Below are 13607 nucleotides of genomic sequence, written 5' to 3'. Positions count from 1 at the left end.
CAATGTCTTTTTAGGAACGAAAGGTCTAATTTTAGTGTCCCAGCCTTCGACACCTTCTCAAAATAGCTCCCTGTTTTCCCTCTTGTCCCTGCCCCTTCCTTGGAGAAGGTGAACCCCCTGCGTCCCCATGATCCGAGCTGGTGAGCACAGGCCCACATCCTTGTATGGGTTTCGGTGGAGGGACCCGTGTCCCTGCCGCGTGTTCCGTGTGACCAGACCCAGAGGACTCAGCTTGGGAGAGGGCAGCGCATGACCCACCAGGCCGGGGTCCCATAGCAACAGCAGCCGCCGGAGCTCATCCCGCCTCCCCCATGTCGTCTGCCAGCTCAGGGCGGCACATACGCCTGTGACTCTCATCCAGGTCCCCACCCCACTGGACATCCGGCCCGCCTAAGCCCAGCCTCTACTATAGGAATCCTGGGTCGGCTGACACCGTGCCCCAGGGCAGCCGCTGTGTTCCATTTTGCAGGTTCTGTCTCATTGTGGTATTGATAATAACAATTGCTAAGCTTCTCTGAGCGTTGACCACGGTGCCAGGAGCTTCTCACGCACAACTTCATTTACTCCTCGCAGGCATCCTCTGAGATGAGAACTTTATTGTTCCCCCAGGTTGTGGAGTCACCAAGGGGTGGAACTGGGATGTGAACTCAGGAAATTTGACCCGCAGCCTCTGCTTCGCTGTCCGCATGGGGTTGCCCACGATCCTCATGCAGCCCTCTCTCCACGGCCTCTGTCCAGTCCCTTCTTTGGAGTACTCCATTTCAGATTCTTCTAGACCTCGTAAGTAAGCAGGCCAGAGGGGTTGTCCCACTTGCCTGAGGTTACACAGAACACTAGTGGTGGATGAAGACACCCAGCTCCAAAGTCCTAGGATGTAGGTGGCATTCCTGGAAGGAGGGTGTGGCTCCCGTGAGAAGTGATGTGTCTGAGACAGTCGTGTGTTGTCCTACACCCAGACAAAGAAGGTGATCCCAGGAAACAGCTGGGCGTGTACATCCCGGCCTGGAAAGGCTTGGCCAGCAGCCCTTTCCCTCACCGGCCCTGTGCTCAGCGGCAGAAAACCTTTCTAAAGGGGCCACCAGCAGGCCCAGTGATTGGTGGCTGGGAAGCAGATTCAGGAGGCCCCCAGGGACACTGCCCATCGGGACTCATAGTCCTGCTGGGAGATGGACATGTCACAAAGGGGAAAAGGTAGAGTGGGCCCTCCTGGGCCTCCTCCTGCTGCAATCAGAGCCCAAACCCCACATCCAGGGGCTCCCCAGAGGGATTGTGCGTGGCGGGAGCTCCCTCCTGGGGCCCTGGGGCCTGGCTCCTGTGATGGTCTCCTGGCCTACAACCCGGGGGTCAGATCACGCTGCCCACGCTTGTCGGTGCCAGGGTTGGGGGAGGGAAGGTACAGACAGGGTGGATGGGACCCGGCAGTGCACTCAGTCAGACGGCCCGGGAAGAGCATCGGGGTCTCGGGCAGCTCCTCCAAGGCCCCAAACTGTCTAGGTTCATCCGAGCCTTTGACTGTCAGGACAGGAAAATGCAATTTATCATCTGAGTGGATAAAGAGCCACTCTTCTGAAAGGAGCTGGAGACTGGCCACCTTCCTGGTCGCTGCCACCGCCAGAGTCGGTGCTTGGTGGCAGGAGGGTGGGCACAGGCGCCAGGCTAGAGGGAGCAGCGGAAGAAGAGGGGGACTTTTCCACGGCCGGAAGGGGTGCCAAGCCTTGAAATGACCAGAGGGACTGAAGCTAACACTGCACTTCCCATGTGGGTGACACAGGGGCTGCAAACTCAACCCCTCAGAGGCGCCAGGTAAGTAGTGCAAGGGGCGAAGCAACCAGGTGACAAACAGCATCTGACCTTGGGCCCAGGTATGGGGACGTCGCAGGGCATGCGGAGGGCTGTGGGGACCTGGGGACCTTGTCTGAAGGGAGCAGCTCAGCGGGTCTGAGTGCCGTCTGGGGGCAACGTACCGGTATTGTCAGATGCACAAGTCAATTCGAAATCTTCTGTAGAAGTCTGATTTTTTATTCTTGGTCAAAATTTGTAAAGTATTTCTTTTGCTGTTAAAAATTTTTAACAAAACGCGTCTGCAGGAGGTACCCAGCTGTGGAGAGGGCTAGGGGACAGCATCTGCTGTGAGATGATGCTTTTCTTTTTTACAAAGCACGTTGTCTTGTAGAATTGTCACCCTGACCCTGTGAGCAGACTAGGCAGGTCTGCTGTGTTCATCCTACAGATTAGGAAAACTGAGGCCCAGATGCGTGGAGTACTTTGCAAGTGTCACACAGCAGAGGCAGAGAAGGGACTTCAACTCAGGTCCCTCTAATTCCGAAGGGGTGCTCCTTCCGCTCAGCCACGGCGAGGCTGTGTGGTGAGGGAAGGGGTGGGGCTGCCTGCAGGAATGGGAGCCACTGTCTGCAGTTTTGCACCGGGAGAGCCAACCCCACCCTGGTACCTGAACTCCCAGCTCCCTGCTCTCAGCACCCTGAGAAAAGCTAAGGGTGGAGATAAGGTTGCTGAGGTGCTGATGGGGCATGTGACATGAAGATTTTTGCAGCTCCCGAGACAGCCCCCACCCTCCGCAGGCCTGGCTGGTGGAATGCCAAAAAGAAAGGTCAGGTGATGGCCAGGGCGTCGCTGATGGACAGATTCCAGTGTCAATCTCAGGAGCCCCAGGCTGAGACCTGCCCCACCTCCAAGGCACCCTCCCCAGCCGAGGGCTTCCTGTGTCTCACCTGTCGGGCTCCTCACCCTCCAGAAGGTCTTTGCATCACTGGGGCTTGCCTGACCCTTGGGAGTCCACAGCCCTGAGATCGGAGATCCCCGGCGGGGGAAGGGCAGCCCAGATGCCTCCAGGACAGGAGCGAACTGGGCTGCCGAGGACCCTCCCTTTGAGACTATCCAGCATTCCTCGTGCCCTAAAGGAGACCCAAGGGAAGCCACTTAGGACCAAAGACACCCCTCCACCACCAGTTCAACCCACCAATGCAGGAGGCTCCAGCCTCTGAACGCCCAGGACACACACACACCTTGGAAGCACCTGCTTAGTGCCTCCCCTGACTTAACTCTGGGGCCTGCTGCCCACCCCTCCCCTGGCTTAATGGCTGCTTCTGGGGTGCGGGTCCTGTCTCGGGTCCAGTCTCTTTCCCCGCTGGAGGCTCCGGCCAGCCCGGGATGTTCTGCCGGCCCTGCTCAGAAACTGATGCCCCAACCACCCACCTGTTTGCCGGTGGGGCTGTCTAGACCCGGCCTTTCCAACGGAACTAAACTGAAGCCCCCTCCCACCTCCAGGACTGGGTTTTGTTGTTTGTTTAAAATCTCAGATCTTTTATATGTTTTAACTTATGAATATTATGATGTCTGCCTTGCCAGCCTTTTTCTAGAAAAGCAATTATTTCTGAAGTCAAGTGGAACTTTCCCTGCAGCCCTGTTGTGAAAGAAGCAGGAGACACTGGAAAATCGGGCAATGTCCCCAAGTGCCCCACGGGGTGGACACCAGTGTGGCTGTTACTGGGCTGGAGGAAGGAGTTTCTGGGTCTTTCCTTGCCCGGTCCCCTCAATTCTGTCTTACCAGGAGCCCAATTCTGTTCTTACTCAGGGAATGGTACAGAGGGAGTCAGAAATACAGCCCCATGCTGGGCTCTGGCTGCTGACAGGCCGCCCACACCAGGCCTGGGGACGGGGAGGGAACCAACACTCGCTGGCCACCTATTACGACTTGGTGCTTTTACATGCTAACTCAATGCTAACCTGGGCATTAGGCATCATTACCGCATTTTACTGGTGAGCCAACAGGCTCAGAGAGATAAAGCAACTTGCCCAAGGTCACACAGCCCTCAATAGGCAGAGCTGGGATTTGAACTGAGGTCTGTGTGACTGCAAGGTCTATGCCCTTTTCAGTGCACCAGGCACAACTCTCAGGGAAGACAGCGTAAGGTTGGCTCTGATCACTATGCAGCTGATCCCAGACAGGAGGGGGACGGGCCCTCCTTCACAGTCTAAGAGTGCCAACACAGGGACCAGGATCTCCTGCAAGAGTTCCCTTGCCTCGCCTGCTAGCCTCAGGCTGAGCCGCTGCTCTGTATTCTCAGTCTGGCCAGCGAGGAGAGAGCCGGCAGTGTCATCCAGGTGAAGAGAAAGCCTTCACTGCCACCTGCTGGACACACAGTAGGAGCATTTCCAGTGGACCCTGCATCCCCAGAGTAAGTCATCCCCGGCCACAGGAAAGGGTGGGGCTGAGACAACGGAGGGCAGGGGCACAGGCCAGGCTGCCTCTCAGGAGGTTAGCTCCTAAACTTGACCCTACAAAAGGCGTGGGTATTCTTCCTGCCAGAACCTTAGAAAGTTGCAGCTGGAAGGCTCAAAGCAGGATGGATGGATGGATGGATGGATGGATAGATGGACGGATGGATGACAGGATGGATGGGTGGATGGATGGATGGATGACAGGATGGATGGATGGATGGATGGATAGATGGATGGTTGGATGACAGGATGGATGGGTGGATGGATGGATGGATGGATGGATGGATGGATGACAGGATGAATGGACAAATGGATGAAGGCGTGTCCGCTGCCAAGAGCCAGGCTGGGAGGAAGGCTGGCTAATTGCTGTAGCACGGAACAAGGCAATTTTCTGCACAATGTCCCGGCTGTTTGAGTTCAGAGAGAACGATCAGAGAGGCCAGCTGCGGCCTCATGTCATCTCTATTTCTGATCAGCCCAAAATTTTCACAACAATCATGACCATCAGGAGCCTGTGGCCGCTGCCACTATACACCTCCCCTATGTTCCCTCTCCCAGCCTAATGACCCACCCGCCTGCGCTGAGGACGGCCTGGGTGACACTGGCCCCAGGAACCCTGGAGAAGTGGACAGCTCAGCTGGAGGGAGGAAAAGAGGAGGAGATCTGGGGCCGTGCCCCACAGCTAACATCTATTGAGTGTGTCCTTTCTGCCAAATCTTATGCCCAGGACACTACACTCAGGCTCTCGTTGAGTCTGACCGATCACTGAGGGTGGGAGGGAGGCCTCCACTCAGAGGGGAACATCAGCGTCCACAGCCCTCAGTCCAGATAGCGGTCCCCAGGACCCAGTCCTGCTGACCACCTTCTGCTGCGTAGGCCACAAAGGGAGAAGCATCATGGAGTAGTTAAGCTGGCAGCCCTGGGGCCAGACTGCCTGTCCTGGACATCACCCATCAGCAGTGTGATCTTGAGCAAGTTACTTAACCTCTCTGAGCCCCACTTTCTGCATCTGTGATATAGAGATCGTGATAGCACCTACCCAGTGCGCCTGGTCCTCCAGCTGGCACAGCGCCAATTCTGACTGGCAGCAGTGCCATATGGTTGTTACATTGTGTTCTCTTATTATAAAAAATGTCAAACATCATAAAAGTTGAGAAAACAGTATAAGAACCCCCATAAATCCGTCATCATCATTTTGCCATATTTGTTTCACCCAATCTTTTTCTTTCATTAAAGCGTTACACACACAGAAAATGTTCTTATTGATAGAAACAGACACAAAGCGTACAGCTTGATGGATTTTTACAGTGAACCAGACAGATCGAGGTACAGAACATTCTCAGCCACCCAAAACCTCCCTCATACCCCTCACGTTCCCACCAAGGGTAACCACCGTTCTGACTTCTATCATCGGTGATAAGTTTTGCCTGTTCGGGCAATTTATAAGATGGAGTCACTCAGTACGTACTCTTTTGTACCCTTCTTGTTCTCGAGATCAAGTTTGTAAGATTCATCCACATAGTCGTGTGTGTACGTGTGTGTGTGTGTACTGTGGTTCTGCCTTCCTCGTTGCTGTTTGTATGTATGAATGAGCCACAATTTGTCCACTGTAATGTTGGTGGACGTTTGGGTTGTTATCTGTTATAATTCTGCCGTGGAAATTCTTGTCCATGTGTTTTGGTACATATATACACATACTTATTTTTCTGGTTATGCACCTAGGAGTGGAATTGCTGCATCATAGGGTGTGTGCATGTTCAGCTTCAGTAGATGCTTTCACAGAGGGTTTCAAAGAGGTTGCATCAATTGACACTCTCACCTGCCGCGTATGAGAGTTCCAGTCGCTCCACATTCTCACCAACACCTGGCATTGTCATTTTTAAATATTTTATCCACTCTGGTGGGTGCATAATGGTATCTCATTGTGGTCTTAGTTTGCATATCCCTGACGACTAATAATACTGACCACTTTTCATATGCTTATCAGCCATTCGCATCTCCTCTTTTGTGAAATGCCTTTCAAGTTTTGCCCAGTTTTCTAGTAGATTGCCATTTTCTTATTGATTGGTAGTTCTTTATATATTCTGGATAGAAATCCTTTGACCCATATATGTATTGCAAATATCTTTTCCCACTTGGCGACTTACATTTTAACTTTCTTAATGGTGTCTTAGCAGATCTTAATTTTAATGTAACCCCATTCATTAGTCTTTCCCTTTATGGAAAAGTGTTTTTAGACTCCTATTTAAGAAATCCCTCAAGATCAGAAATACTCTCTTGTTTTATCTTTTAGAAGAGGTGTTGCTTAATCTTTCACATTTGGGTCTATGATCTACTCGGAATTGGTCCGTGTATATGGTGTAAGGTGTCAAGGTTCTTTTTCTCCATTTGGATATCCAGTTGAGACAGCACCATCTACTTAAAAATGCTGTAGTTGACTAACACGTGTGGTTGTTGTTCACCAGGTGACTATAAATGCATGTCTCTACTTCTGGACTTTCTACTTTTTTCCATTTGTCTATTTATCTATCCTTGCACCCAAACCACACTGTTTTAATTACTGTAGGTTGTGGTGAGCTTTAACATAAACAGCTTTACTTTAGCCAATGCCACACATCTTCACCAACATTTGCAGAACTCAATCTTTTTAATTTTAGCTATTCTAGAGAGTGGTCTTTTGTTGTGGTTTTAGTTTCCATTTTCCTGCTGAGAAATTATGTTAAGCACTTTTTATGTGCTTACTGGGCATTCATATATCTTCTTTTGGGAAGTGTCCATTCAGGTTTTTGCCCATTTTTTCTTGGGTTCTCTTTTTATTAATGGATTTGTAGGATTTGCTTGTATATTCTGCATACAAGTCCTTTTGCCAGATGTATATATTGTGAATATTATCTCCCAGTCTGTAGCTTGTTTTTCATTTTTTTTTTTTGCATTGACTTAATGAGCAGTTTTTACTGTTGCTGGAATGCAAATTATCAATTTTCTATTATATGTAATGCTTTTTGCTGTTCTCTGTAATTAAATTTTGTCTCCTGCAAGCTTACAAAGATACTCTCTTATGTTTTCTTTTAGAAGCTTTATGATTATAGCTTTTATGTTTAGGTTTATGATCCATTTTTATCCCTGCTTTGGGGTTAATTTGCTCTTCTTTTTCTAGCTTCTCAAGGTAGAAACTCAGAATATTTATTTTTAAATCTTTCATTTAAAACTGCAGACTTCCTTCTAAGGACTACTTTAGCTGAATCTCACAATTTTTGATGCATTCGTTTTTTATTATCATTGAGTTTAAAATAGCTGCTAATTTCTCTTTTGATTTCCCCTTTGGACCGTGGATTATTTAGAAGAGTGTTGTTTAATTATCAAGCATATAGGGCTTTTCTAGACGACTCATTTTTTTTTATTTCTAATTCAATTCTTTTCTGGTCAAACAACATATTCTGTAAGATTTTTGTGTTTTCCCTTTAGTCTGTCCGTTTTTGCTTCATCGCATTTTGAAAGTCCATTATTAGGTGAATAACCACGTAGGATTGGTATGTCTTTCCAATGAAATCTCCCTTTCATCATTATGAAATGTCCTTATTTATCCCTGGTAACATTCCTTGTCTTAAATCCTATATGGTTTGATATTAACATAACCACACAAATTTTACAATGATTGCTAGGATGTGGTATATGATTTTCCATTCTTAGTGCCAACCTATTTGTGTCTTTATATTAAAGTGTGTGGCTAGTAGCAGCACATGGTTGAGTCTTGTTGTTTTGACCCTACTGGATAACCTCTGGCCTTTAATTAGAAGATTTCGTTCATTTACATTTAGTGTAATTATTGATACGGTTGGATGTGTCTATCATCTTCCTATTTTCTATTTATTCTTCTTCCTCTTTGTTACTCCTTTCCTGACTTCTTTTAGGCTAACTGAATAACTTTATATTCCATTTTGTTGCCTTTATTCATTTTTTAGCTATGCCTTTTTATACTGCTCTAGAGATTATAATATACACTGTTAAGTTTCCAGACCTAGGATTAATATTTTACCACTTCAGGTAAAAGGTAAATACATTAAAACAGCATAATTCCATTTAACCTCCTTCTTGGTGCTATGAATGTTATATATTTCACTTCCACCTAGGTTATAAACTCCCAAATATGAAATAATTATTTGTGCTTTAAACAGTTACCTGTTAAAAACATTAAGAAAATAAAAGTTAGTTTTACTTTTAGCCATGCATTTACCCTTTCTGGTGCCTTCCATGCCCTCATGGACATCAGTTTCCCCCTTTGCATCATTTCCTTTCAAATTAAAGTACTTCCTTCAGCATATCTGGTCATGCAGTTCTGCTGAAGACAGATTTTCTCAACTCTTCTTTCTGTCTGAAATAGTCTTTATTTCACTCTCATATTTGAAGGCTATCTTAGCTGAATACAGAATTCTGCATTAACAGTTTTTTTCCCCAGCACCTTAAAGGCAGTCATTCCACTGTCTTCTAGCCTCTGTTGTTTCTGATGAGAAGCCTGTCAGTCTATATTCAAAGTTCCCCACTTGCCTCCAAAATGGCTTCTTATCACTGGTTAGTTCAAATCAAGATCCAAAAAGGATCCTCACATTGCGTTTGGTAATTATGGTTGTTTAGTCCCTTTTAATCTGAACAGCTCTTGCTCCCTGACACCTTGTGTGTGTGTGTGTGTGTGTGTGTGTGTGTGTGTCTATGCACATGTGTGTGTGATTGATTTTTGAAGGACTGGGTCAGTTGTCCTAAGGAATGTCCCTCATCCTAAATTTGTCTGATTTTTTCCCTCATGGTAGGTACTTCTCCCTCTAAACTTAACTTGTACCAATATCCTCTAAACTTCCTGTAAACTAGACACTGATCTGCAAGCCTGATTAGATTCCAGTTTGTCAGTTTTGTATTTTATATTGTTTGACATTAAATGTATTGAACGACAGCTCTCCATCTACCTCATAAGGTTGTCAGGGGAGTAAAGGATCACAAAGCATTCCTCAGCACCTGGCTTATGGCAAGGACATCTAAACGCTAGCTAGTGTCATTATCATCACCCAGTTATGCCAGAGATGACAAATTGGCAGTCTGATCCTGTTTTTTAGTTTTAAATTAATTCTCAACACTTAAAAATCTGGAAATTTTATGTAAGATTCTAGATCCCTGGCTTCTCTGGCAGCCCTGGGTCCCTCTTTCTGCATGGTCTCAAACAGCTGCAGAGAGCTGCCAATGCTTCCCGCAGGGGGACCCACTCGCTCCAGTTCAGTCTTTGTCCTCTCTGGTCACATGGGTTTGTACCTCCTGCTCTAGGCTCACTTTGTGTCTTGTCTGAAGAGCAGGGACTTTTCTGAGGTCCTCTTCCTGTAGCTTCAGATCTTTAGAGAGGCTGTGACTGCCACTGCTGAGAGGAGTCCATATCAATTCAACCAGTATTCTCTGAGTCCTTTACCCAATCAACTAAGGCAACAAAGGCCATTCTCAACAACCATTCTGTCACATCCCAGGGCTCTCCAAAGGGTTCCATGGTTACTATCAAGGACCAGGTGAACCAACACCTGGGAAGAAATTTTGACCCCATCAGTGAAGAATTTAGTCTCTGTGGTGAGAAATGGACAAAGCTACTGGTTGGCCAACGGTGGGGAAGTAGGAAGGACTTGCCATGGTTCACACAATTCATACTTGTCTATAAGGCAAAACCAAGACACCAGTGTACACTCATTTCCCTACCAACATTGTTTCTCAAGAGGAAGGGCCACATATCAAAATTCAAACATTTGTGGACGAAAAAGTCCATCCCCAGAGTAGGCAAGAGGTACTACTTGGGCAATAACTCAAGCCTGATAATATTAATTAGTATTGAAGAAAAGTCATAGTGAATTAGTGTCAAGCTTAGCTGACTTGATCCAACGGGTCATGAGATTTGAAAGAGGAGATATTTTAAAATATGAGGACATTATCTCTATTTCTGAGAAAATAAACCGCTAACAGGCAGTAGACTCATACGTTGGAAAAACATTTTTTGAGCACTTATTGTGAGCTCTATTAGAACAGGCACTGTTCTAGGCACTTGGGACGTATCAGCAAACAAACAAACCTAAAATCCCTGCCTTGGCACAGCTCACACTCTAGGGAGTAAAATCTAGGAGTTGTCCCATCACGGAAATTAACTCTGTGCAGACGCTCAACGCTGATCCTGATGTTCTGAAAATACTGCATTGGAATTAACCATAAAAATCATATTAAATCCCATTGTTTATGGAATTCCATACCAGGCAGACACAATAACGGACGCTGGTGACTCAGGGGGGCTCAGGACACACCGAATCCCTTAGTCACACAGGGGAGACACATTACCCTAGGATTAAACAGGAGATGTTGCCACAGAGACACAGGGAACTCCAGGAACTCATTCCAGGCAGACCACATCCGGTCCAGGAAGGAGGTGGGCGTGAAAGTCAGAGACACGCTGGGATAGAGTCGTATGTAGGCTGCTTGTAACTCTCACTTGGCACAAGGGGATGAGCAAGCGAACTCACACGGACACATTTGTGCCTGAGGTCAGGATTCCTGTGGGACACGCAAATAAGGTAATCACAGAATCGACCTGAAGCGGACAGGTACCTAGAGACTCTCCATCTCTCACAGCCGTAGCCACCACGTTTTTCTTGTCCACCATCCATTTTAACAAGTATGCTTCACTTTTCCTTCCAGGAGACCTCCCCCCCCCCCCCCTCCTGTCTCTACGGTTTGGGTGATGCTAACCACTCTGACACCTTCTTTCCAGGAAGGAAACACCTTCTTTCCAGGCCAGGCCACAGAGATGGAACTTTTGCTGAGACGCCTGGGCAAGAGACAGCCTCTGTCCAGTGGGATGAAATGGGATCAAAGGCTCTCAGGAAGCCATTTTTCTCCCTCATGGAGTAAGCCACATGCACAGGAAGCCCTCACAATGGAAGCGTATCCAGGGGACGGAGAGATGCAGAATCCTAATGACAGCACTTGAACCCCTGGATCCAGCTATACCTGAACCCATGTAACACTTCTCATTAACATGAGCCAATAAATCCCCCATTATGCTTAAGCCCAGCTTGAACTGGGTTTCCATTACTATTTGGTAGAACCATGGTACCTATAAATGGTGCCCACCTTCTCCTCCCCACTTTCTTCTCCAAGCCCAGGGTCAGAGTATGTCTTGTAGTGACATTGGCACCCTCTGCACTCTAATGTCCAAAGGAGCTTCCGTTCCTCCCACTCTCTGCCCCTTTCTTGGCGGCAGTTGCTTCCAGCCCCTCTCCCTCCTGATCCCCCTGCCTCCTCTCCTTACCCGCTGACCAGGGGCTGGGTGGGCCTGAGGGGCTTGAATCTGGGCTTGGGCTGGCCTCCAGTGACATGAGGCTGTCATCCTGGACGCCGTATTGGTTGTTCCCAAGGAGCCAGTACGTTTTCATCTTCCCTATGCCCTGAGAGGGGGGACAAAGGCCACACTGACCGACTCAGTGACTGCCCATTCCGTCAGCTTCTGGGAGGAGAAGCATCGGACTGCTTCCTGGGGGCAAGACCACGTCTCCCACTCCCTGGGGTACCTCATGGATCAGAACAGGGCAGACGCTCAGGAAACATTCATGGAACCAATGAATGACCCACAGCGGCCTCTCAGAGGTCCCCACCAAGCACGGGAAGGGATGGCATGGACGATCCAGGGCCACAAATGATCCCAGAGTCTTCTAGATTCGTCTGGGTAACCTGTTACTATGTGTGCAGCCAACTGTCCATCCCAACTGTTCTTGTCTTGTGTTATTAATCCAACCTAGTTTTCTGGGCTGCCCTGGCTGGGTTTTGTAGGCACATAGGCTGAGCCAACCAGGGTGGATGACAAGAGAAGGAATCATGGCTGAGAAAGAGAAATGTGGCCCCCGACCTTCAGGAGCTGACTGGGCACTCACGGCTGGGCTCTGGTGCTCTCCTGTTGAACATAATGTCACGGAACATCAGCGTCAGACAAGGCCACTCTGTGACCACGTGGCTCAACACCAAAAAGATCCCCTGTAATCATGTCTGAACACAGACAAAGCAGGAATATTGTCCAAGCCGCAAATACAAACATCCCCTCTCCTAGCTCATGAGTGACTGCTATTTCTTCACCAGTTATAGCTTTGGCCTCGCTTCGGTCTCCCTCCCTACAGAGAAAATGTGTTGAGATACGGAATCATTGACTCGTCCCTGCTCTCTGACAGCACCCAACCCAGAGCAAAGCCCCACTTCCTTAGACTTTCCCCCAAATCACCCAAGTTAAGCCTGAGTCCTCTAAGTCTTTTCTACACTCTCCTACTGAAACGCCCCTGTCCCCATGGGGTGCTTTCTCATCCTCTGCAGCGAGGAGGAAACCCAGCCTGTTCAACCCGGCTGTGCCCCTGGTGGTGCCGGCTGGAGGGCGTTGATAGAAATGGAGGTTCCACTGGGATCCCACGACATACTCCACAGGTTACAGAGGACTGTGGAACAGCAGAGCGAGGCGACAGCTTGACAACTCCCTTCTGAAAAAGAATTAGCTCCAACCCCTGGGGTAAGAAAACCAAGGAAGAAGTCAAAGTATGAGGGTGTACCCTTCAAATGACCCCCAAATGCTTCTAGAACCTTCCAGCAGAATTCTCTATCAAAGATGAGGACCCCACAGTCAACGTAGGTCTTGCTTTTTGCCCACAGCAAACCCTCACCTTGACCTTGATTTCCCCTTGAAATGCAATCTCACAGGCACCGTCTTTCGTGCAGGTGTGGCTTGTGGTTGAGCTGATGCTCCATTGCCAAACACGGTTCATGAAAAAGACCACCTCAGCTGCAGTGCCAAGGAAGGCTTCCTGGAGGAGGAGGCATTGAGCTGAGCTTCAGGGGAAGGGTGGAATTTAAATATGAGAGAGGCACAGGAGGGGCATTATGAGAGGGGAGAGCAGAGGGAGCAGGCAGGACCTGGAGCAGGCTGGTTTGGGGAAGGGCACACGGTGCCACACATTCGCAGTGAAGAGGCCGGATGGAGGAGAAGGCTGGGGTTTGCTGGGTGCGCATGTGGAAGCCCCCGGGGGCAAAAGGGGTCTCAGGAGAGATTTTTCTGGCAGTAGCGGCAGCGCAGATCAGAATAGGCAGAGCGGGTGAGAAGGCGGATGGAGACTGCCTGCTTGTGTTTAAGTTCTGTCTCCCCGGAGAGGAAGACAGGGCCACGCAGCTTAGGGCAGGGGGGAGAGCTGGGGGGCAAGCGAGTGGTGGGTGGGAGTGGGCAGGTCAAGCCAGAGAACGACCCGGGGAGCCGTGGGCACCCCTGCCGTGGACTGAGGGTCTGCTCTGCCTGAGACTCTGCTGGGAGCTTTGGACGACTT

General features: G+C 48.8%; 1 long non-coding RNA gene across 2 annotated transcripts; it reads left to right on the top strand.

Annotated features, from left to right (window-relative positions):
- Positions 1-255: 255 nt before the first annotated feature.
- Positions 256-11325, top strand: LOC124239058 (uncharacterized). Of its 2 annotated transcripts, XR_006888510.1 has the most exons (4): positions 256-469; positions 610-780; positions 4086-4196; positions 11024-11325. It is a non-coding gene; the product is annotated as an uncharacterized LOC124239058 (long non-coding RNA). The 2 variants fall into 2 exon arrangements; XR_006888509.1 differs by lacking the exon at positions 4086-4196 and having other exon boundaries at positions 263-469.
- The last annotated feature ends 2282 nt before the right edge of the window (positions 11326-13607 follow it).

The sequence above is a fragment of the Equus quagga genome, chromosome 5 (genome assembly GCF_021613505.1).
Source record: "Equus quagga isolate Etosha38 chromosome 5, UCLA_HA_Equagga_1.0, whole genome shotgun sequence".
NCBI classification, from domain to species: domain Eukaryota; kingdom Metazoa; phylum Chordata; class Mammalia; order Perissodactyla; family Equidae; genus Equus; species Equus quagga.
The sequence above is the reverse complement of the archived record's forward strand: the minus strand, read 5'-3'. Positions and strand labels throughout refer to the sequence as shown.